The following is a 7664-nucleotide window of genomic DNA, read 5'->3' as shown; positions in this document are numbered from 1 at the left end:
ACAAATTTCATATTTTTCTGTCATTGTATTGTGATGAATGAAAACGTGTTTCATCATAGTAGCTCAAAATTGGTCAGAAATTATTGCTACTCTGCTTTGCTTTGCAATTTTTTGTTCTTCCTCTTGCTTGTAGCCCTATTTTTACCAACTCATTCTCATGAAATGCATATACATCACAAATTGTATTTATTGTGCGATTTATATGGCACAATTATTTTTTATGTGCATATGATTTGCATTGTCACCCCATTGGGTAGGTTGAGTTGTTTGGAGTACGTGCACATAACACAATATAAAGTACATATCATATGCACACGAAAACTGCGTAACATATGCTCATAAAAACTCATTTTGGCATATAAATCACACGATAAATACAATTTGTGCTATAGATATGCATTTTCATTAGATTAGGCTGATTTTTACAGTACTGTACTCTGCATCTCACAAGCTCGTTCTTTGTTGATATGAACCTGCAACCAGTCAAAATCTATTGAGCAGTCAGTACTGTAAACAAATGGAAAGCAACATGTTCAGGGCAATAAGATTTGTTAATTGTACAGTATACAGCCTACAATGCACTGTACTTATATTGGTTGTCTCATCATTTGAAACAGGTTAAATCAGTTTTGAGTGGTTGTGTTCATTAAATGACATTGTGTTCTCTATTTGTATTTGATTGTTGCCACTTGTGTTAACCCGTATGAATGGCATGCGCATTAGAGAGCAGTATGTGTCTTGACAATGAGAATGTGTTTAGAGATTTGCTGAAAAGTCTAAGTGAGATCTGCAAATTGTGTTTTATGGTGTGAAATGGTTTAAGGTATTGACAACAGACTGCACAATTAGCTAAATGAGTTCAGGCAACTGAGAAATTTGTTCAGCCGATGGGTTTTAGTGTTTTAGCAATTGAGAAAAACTGTAACTCTACTAGTTTAACTATAAGAATAAAAAAAAAGTTAAAAGTAAAAAACAAAAAACAAAACAATGAATGCACACATTTTGTAGTCATTTCACAATGTTTATTGATATGTCAAACTGTTTAAAGACAAACATAAGTGCTCAGCACAGCATCCTCTGTCACCCAGGTACTTCTCCAGATTGTGCCACTATAAAGAAAAGAAGAAAAAAACAAAAAAAGTTGCTTATAATTTGGAACTGTTCACTGTAGAGGAGAAATTAATACAAGTAGAGATGCTATAAGCAAAAGTTGGTGTGTGTGTGTGTGTGTGTGTGTGTGTGTGTGTGTGTGTGTGTGTGTGTGTGTGTGTGTGTGTGTGTGTGTGTGTGTGTGTGTGTGTGTGTGTGTGTGTGTGTGTGTGTGTGTGTGTGTGAGAGAGTGAGTGAGAGAGTGAGTGAGTGAGTGAGTGAATGAGTGAATGAATGAATGAGTGAATGAGCGAGTGTGTGTATGAGCGAGTGTGTGTATGAGCGAGTGAGGGAATGAGTGAGTGAGTGAGTGAGTGAGCGTGTGAGTGTATGAGCGAGTGTGTGAGTGAGTGAGTGTATGAGCGAGTGTGCGAGTGAGTGTATGAGCATGTGTGTGAGTGTGAGCGAGTGAGTGAGTGTGCGAGTGAGTGTATGAGCAAGTGTGTGAGTGTGAGCGAGTGAGTGAGTGAGTCTATGAGCGAGTGTGTGAGTGAGTGTATGAGTGAGTGTGTGAGTGAGTGAGTGTATGAGCGAGTGTGTGAGTGTATGAGCGAGTGTCTGAGTGTATGGGCGAGTGTGTGAGTGAGTTTGTGAGTGTGTGAGTGTATGAGCGAGTGTGTGTGTGTGAGTGTATGAGCGAGTGTGTGTGTGTGTGAGTGAGCGAGTGTGTGTGTGTGAGTGAGCAAGTGAGTGTGTGTGAGTGAGCGAGTGAGTGTGTGAGCGAGTGAGCGAGTGTATGAGCGTGTGTGTGTGTGTGAGTGAGTGAGTGTATGAGCGAGTGAGTGAGCGAGTGAGTGAGTGTATGAGCGAGTGAGTGAGTGAGTGAGGGTATGAGCGAGTGAGTGAGCGAGTGAGTGTATGAGCGAGTGAGTGAGTGAGTGTATGAGCGAGTGAGTGAGCGAGTGAGCGAGTGAGTGAGTGAGTGTAAGAGCGAGTGTGTGAGTGAGTGAGTGTATGAGCGAGTGTGTGAGTGTATGAGCGTGTGTGTGTGTGTGTGTGTATGAGCGAGTGTGTATGAGCGAGTGAGCGAGTGTGTGAGTGTATGAGCGTGTGTGTGTGTGTGTGAGTGATTGAGTGAGTGTGTGTGTGTGTGTGTGTGTGTGTGTGAGTGAGTGAGTGTATGAGCGAGTGAGTGAGCGAGTGAGTGAGTGTATGAGCGAGTGAGTGAGTGAGTGAGGGTATGAGCGAGTGAGTGAGCGAGTGAGTGTATGAGCGAGTGAGTGAGTGAGTGTATGAGCGAGTGAGTGAGCGAGTGAGCGAGTGAGTGAGTGAGTGTAAGAGCGAGTGTGTGAGTGAGTGAGTGTATGAGCGAGTGTGTGAGTGTATGAGCGTGTGTGTGTGTGTGTGTGTATGAGCGAGTGTGTATGAGCGAGTGAGCGAGTGTGTGAGTGTATGAGCGTGTGTGTGTGTGTGTGAGTGATTGAGTGAGTGTGTGTGTGTGTGTGTGTGTGTGTGTGTGAGTGAGTGTATGAGCGAGTGAGTGTATGAGCGAGTGTGTGAGTGTATGAGCGTGTGTGTGTGTGTGTGTATGAGCGAGTGAGTGTATGAGCGAGTGTGTGAGTGTATGAGCGTGTGTGTGTGTGTGTGTATGAGCGAGTGAGTGTATGAGCGTGTGTGTGTGTGTGTGAGTGAGTGAGTGAGTGAGTGTGTGTGTGTGTGTGTGTGTGTGTGTGTGTGAGTGAGTGAGTGAGTGAGTGAGTGAGCGAGTGAGTGTATGAGCGAGTGTATGAGCGAGTGAGTGTATGAGCGAGTGAGCGAGTGTGTGAGTGTATGAGCGTGTGTGTGTGTGTGAGTGAGTGAGTGAGTGAGTGTGTGAGTGAGTGAGTGTATGAGTGAGTGAGTGAGCGTATGAGCGAGTGTATGAGCGAGTGAGTGTATGAGCGAGTGAGTGTATGAGCGAGTGAGCGAGTGTGTGAGTGTATGAGCGTGTGTGTGTGTGTGTGTGTGTGTGTGTGTGTGTGAGTGAGTGAGTGAGTGAGTGAGTGAGCAAATGAGTGATTACTGTTAGCAAAGGGGCCATTGGGTTTGATAATGCAGAGAGCTGATAGAGAATGAACAATCCATGAGAAAACCTGCAAGACAGGATGAAAGATAATTTTATTAAAATAAATGAGAAACAATAAAAACATTGACAATCAATCAGAATCCTGACTTTATAAAGCTTTATCACTTAAAATTGCAGACATTTTCTAATATCCCTATTGCGGTTGTATGAAGTATGTAGACTGGATAAACCCAGCCCGATCTGCCAGTGGTTTGATTTCACCCTGCAGCTCAGTCTGGAAACCTGCACATTCATTTCTACTGCTTCTGTTACACACTTTTGCGGAAACCAATCACAGACTGGCTTATCCACCAGGTGGGCTATTGGTGGATTTAACACGATGACGGATAGAGAAGCGATAGGTCGATGCTTATTGCTCACGCCTCTTGTGGTCTGATTGTTTGATGGACTATCAATTGCAAACAAAGTCATTTGAATTAGGCCCATTGATCATGCCTCTTGTGCAGTAGAAAATACTGAGCAGACTCCCCAGACCAATTTTCAATCTTAAATTGAGCTTGTTCTGGTGATAGCGAGACAATGAATCATGGCCTTTTTCACACAGAAAGCGTGTTTGCTTTGAAAAACGCGAGTCGCGGGCAGTGGAATGGGAAAATAACCCGCAAGGTCTCGAGATGAGAAGTTGAACTGATTTTAACTTGAGCCCCGACTTTTTATAATGTTATATCATGCACGAGACATTGCAAAAGACGTAAGGTGTAGTGCGTATTTACATATATAAACAATCTGTGTGAACTACTACTACGTTGACATGACACTTTTTACAGGGTTCCTCAAACTCTGTCCTGGAGGGCCACGGTCCTGCAGAGTTTAGCTCCAGCCCTGATCAAACACACCTGAGCAAGCTAGATTCAGGATCACTAGAAAATCAAAGGAAGGTGTGTTTGATTAGGGTTGGAGCTAAACTCTGCAGGACAGTGGCCCTCCAGTACCGAGTTTGACTAACCGTGCTTTATTAGGTTCTTACTGATGGAGCAGTGTGATATGTAAAGTTTAATGCCCGGTCCACACGGAGACGCGTTTAGCTGTATACGTATACATTTTGTACCGTATCAGCGTTTCGTCCACATGGATACGGCTCCCAAAGTGGGTAAATCTGAAAACAATCATCTTCCGTCTTCGTGTGTACAGCAAATCCGTATATTTTCTGAAACGGTGATGTCATCACACTACGTCCGGCACGGTGAAGAGTTAAAGGGATACAACTACGGGCACTGGGTATGCGCACATCAATATCGCGTCATTTAATTACCGTATCTGCATTATTGTAAGGGTATGTTTTGGGTTGGGGTAGGTGTAGGCATTAATAAAACACATCTGTTAAGTAGCAAATGTATTTATTGTTATTTTATTGTGAGATTTTGCCTCACCTCCGACCACTGCTATACCCCTTCTAGCCACAACTCTTCTTCTCCGTTTTTAGTGTATTTCTGTGGCAGAATTACAGCGCCACACACTGGCCTGGCGTTTTTAGTCCGTTTTCTTAATCTCGTGTGGACGCAGATATTTCTTGAAACGAGGGGAAAAAAAGATCGGATTAGGAAAGCGCTGGCTTCGTGTGGACAGGGCCTAAGAAACCTCCAATGCTGTGCGAAATGTAAATGCAGTGATGTTCAGTCAAGGGTTACGACAAAAACAGACATACCACTGGAAATATTTACCGGTGCAGCTTTTTCTTCTTTTCTTTTCGTCTTCTCCATAAACCGCCAAATTCATCCCACTCCACGAACAAGACAGGTTAAACAAGCCCTTGACATCACTTCCTTTTCAGCTGAAACAAAGAGAAATATATACATGTTGAGGCAGTGTTAAAAATGATCTGTGACCAATATATATAAGAGGAAGGACTTTAAGGAAAGTTAATAACACATAACATAATAAAGATACATTCCTTAAAAACAAATCTGTTAAAGCTAAATGTGTTCACCTTTCCTGTGAAGGGCTGAACCTTTAAAGGACTTGTTCAGCCTCCATTGCAGCTTCTTCAAGATCAGCATTGGGAGCTTTGAGTTCAAGTTCCCTGTTAATACTAGCAGCTTTCTGACATAACTGGTCAACATTAGATTTTGAGTTTTGCCAAGATTGTGTAGAAAATATGAAAATAAAAAAATATGCCAAAATATGTGTAGATGATTTACTTAATACAGTTCAGAAAAAAAGCTGACAGACAGACAGTTAGTGAGCTTTTGCAAGAAATGGCTTCTTAAAATAACTGTTGGATTTAAGGTTGTTGTGGGAGATGGAGATGGAGGAGCAGGTGATCTGAAGAAACTGCAAGACAGAAAAATATTAACAATAACAATACAATAACATAAATATTGAATAACAAAAAAGCATTAAAGGCATGGCAAGTGTTGTAGTCATTGTTGTGAAACTATGGTAAGGTTGTGTTACTATGCTTTTTTACTACAGCTACCACAGAAAAAAACTATGGTTACTGCTTTAGAAGCATGGTAAGTGTCGTGGTTACAGTGCTTTAATGACAAATACCACAGTAAAACTCTGGTTATTGTGGTAAAAACGATGGCATATGTTTTGGTTACTGTTTAACTACAAACACCACAGCAAAACTATGATTACTGAGGTAAAACCATGGTAAGATCCATGGTTACTGTGCTTTAGCTACACGTACCACAGTACAACTACATTTACTGTAGTGAAACCATGGTAAGTGTTGTAGTCATAGTGCTTAAATACAAATAGTACACAGTAAAAACAGTTACAGTGTTAAAATCATGGTAAGGTACCATGTTTTAACTACAAATACTACAGTAAAACTATGAATACTGAGGTAAAACAATAGTAAGTGTTGTGTTATGCTTTTCAAATAGTACACAGTGAAACCACAGTTGCTGTGGTAAAAACATGGTAAGCTTTGTGGTCACCTGGCTTTTACTAACAGGATTGAGCAACAGTTAACGTTACTATGGTAAAATCGCGTTCGTTCGGTGGCATTTGCAACTGATTTGTAAACATCATACTGCACTTACACATGAATTGCAGACAATCAGAATGATAATTTAAAAAGAACAAAATAAAACCCACCTGGATTACAAAGTTCAGGGTGACTCCTTCCTCGCATCTCATTTTTTTATTGACAACGACGGTCAAAGTTCATTTAATGACGACACACCCGACAAACGAGACTGTCATTATTAATCAGACAGCTAGAGGGCGCTTCATTTTAAAACGTGACTATAGGTCGTAATACGCTGCATGCACAAACGACCTATATGGTCGTGTTTCGGAGGAGGACAGGCTGATATTTTCTGATGTGTCATTGTTGAAATATTCCCAGAACATGCCTTCCCATGCAACTAAATGTGCCGACAAAGCATCCTGGAGGTGGCATTATTTTATTATTTCAAAGGTTCTCAAAAAAACGAGCACGTAGAGCGATAGATAAGTTCATTCTCTGACCAAATCCCTCATTAACATTTTCCGATGTGTAATTGTTGAAATATCATAGGCCTACCCAGAACACGCCTTCCCATGCAACTGTAAGTTCATTCTCTAACAAAATCCTGCATTGCAACATTTTCTGATGTGTCATTGTTGAAATATCATTCCCAGAACATGCCTTCCCATGCAACTGAACGTGCCGACAAAGCATTCTGGAGGTGGCATTATTTTATTATTTCAAAGGGTCTCAAAAAAACGAGTACGTAGAGGGATAGATAAGTTCATTCTCTAACGAAATCCTGCTTTACAATATTTTCTAATGTGTAGTTGTTGAAATATCATACCCAGAACATGCCTTCCCATGCAACTGTATGTGCCGACAAAGCATTCTGGAGGTGGCATTATTTTATTATTTCAAAAGTTCTCAAAAAAACGAGCACGTAGAGGGATAGATAAGTTCATTCTCTAACTAAATCCTGCATTACAACATTTTCTTATGTGTCATTGTTAAAATATCATTCCCAGAACATGCCTTCCCATGCAACTGAATGTGCCGACAAAGCATCCTGGAGGTGGCATTATTTTATTATTTTAAAGGTTCTCAAAAAAAGAGCACGCAGATCGATAGATAAGTTCATTCTCTGACGAAATCCCTCATTACAACATTTTCTGATGTGTAATTGTTGAAATATCATACCCAGAACATGCCTTCCCATGCAACTGTATGTGCCGACAAAGCATCCTGGAGGTGGCATTATTTTATTATTTCAAAAGTTCTCAAAAAAACGAGCACGTAGAGGGATAGATAAGTTCATTCTCTAACGAAATCCTGCATTACAACATTTCTGATTTATCATTGTTGAAATATCATTCCCAGAACATGCCTTCCCATGCAACTGAATGTGCCGACAAAGCATTCTGGAGGTGGCATTATTTTATTATTTCAAAGGTTCCCAAAAAAAACAAGCACGCAGAGGGATAGATAAGTTCATTCTCTGACCAAATCCCTCATTACAACATTTTCCGATGTGTAATTGTTGAAATATCA

At 40.9% G+C, this 7664-nt stretch overlaps 1 long non-coding RNA gene across 6 annotated transcripts; it reads right to left on the bottom strand.

Annotated features, from left to right (window-relative positions):
* Positions 1 to 1032: 1032 nt before the first annotated feature.
* LOC137074032 (uncharacterized) lies at positions 1033 to 6327 on the bottom strand. 6 transcript variants are annotated; one of them, XR_010904876.1, is made up of 6 exons: positions 6260 to 6327; positions 5142 to 5485; positions 4860 to 4985; positions 4585 to 4723; positions 3152 to 3221; positions 1033 to 1109 (listed from the first exon to the last, which is right to left on the bottom strand). It is a non-coding gene; the product is annotated as an uncharacterized lncRNA (long non-coding RNA). The 6 variants fall into 6 exon arrangements; XR_010904877.1 differs by lacking the exon at positions 4585 to 4723 and having other exon boundaries at positions 4876 to 4985; XR_010904875.1 differs by lacking the exon at positions 4585 to 4723 and having other exon boundaries at positions 1043 to 1109.
* Positions 6328 to 7664: the final 1337 nt, after the last annotated feature.

The sequence above is a fragment of the Pseudorasbora parva genome, chromosome 4 (assembly GCF_024679245.1).
Source record: "Pseudorasbora parva isolate DD20220531a chromosome 4, ASM2467924v1, whole genome shotgun sequence".
Lineage (NCBI taxonomy): Eukaryota > Metazoa > Chordata > Actinopteri > Cypriniformes > Gobionidae > Pseudorasbora > Pseudorasbora parva.
The sequence above is the reverse complement of the archived record's forward strand: the minus strand, read 5'-3'. Positions and strand labels throughout refer to the sequence as shown.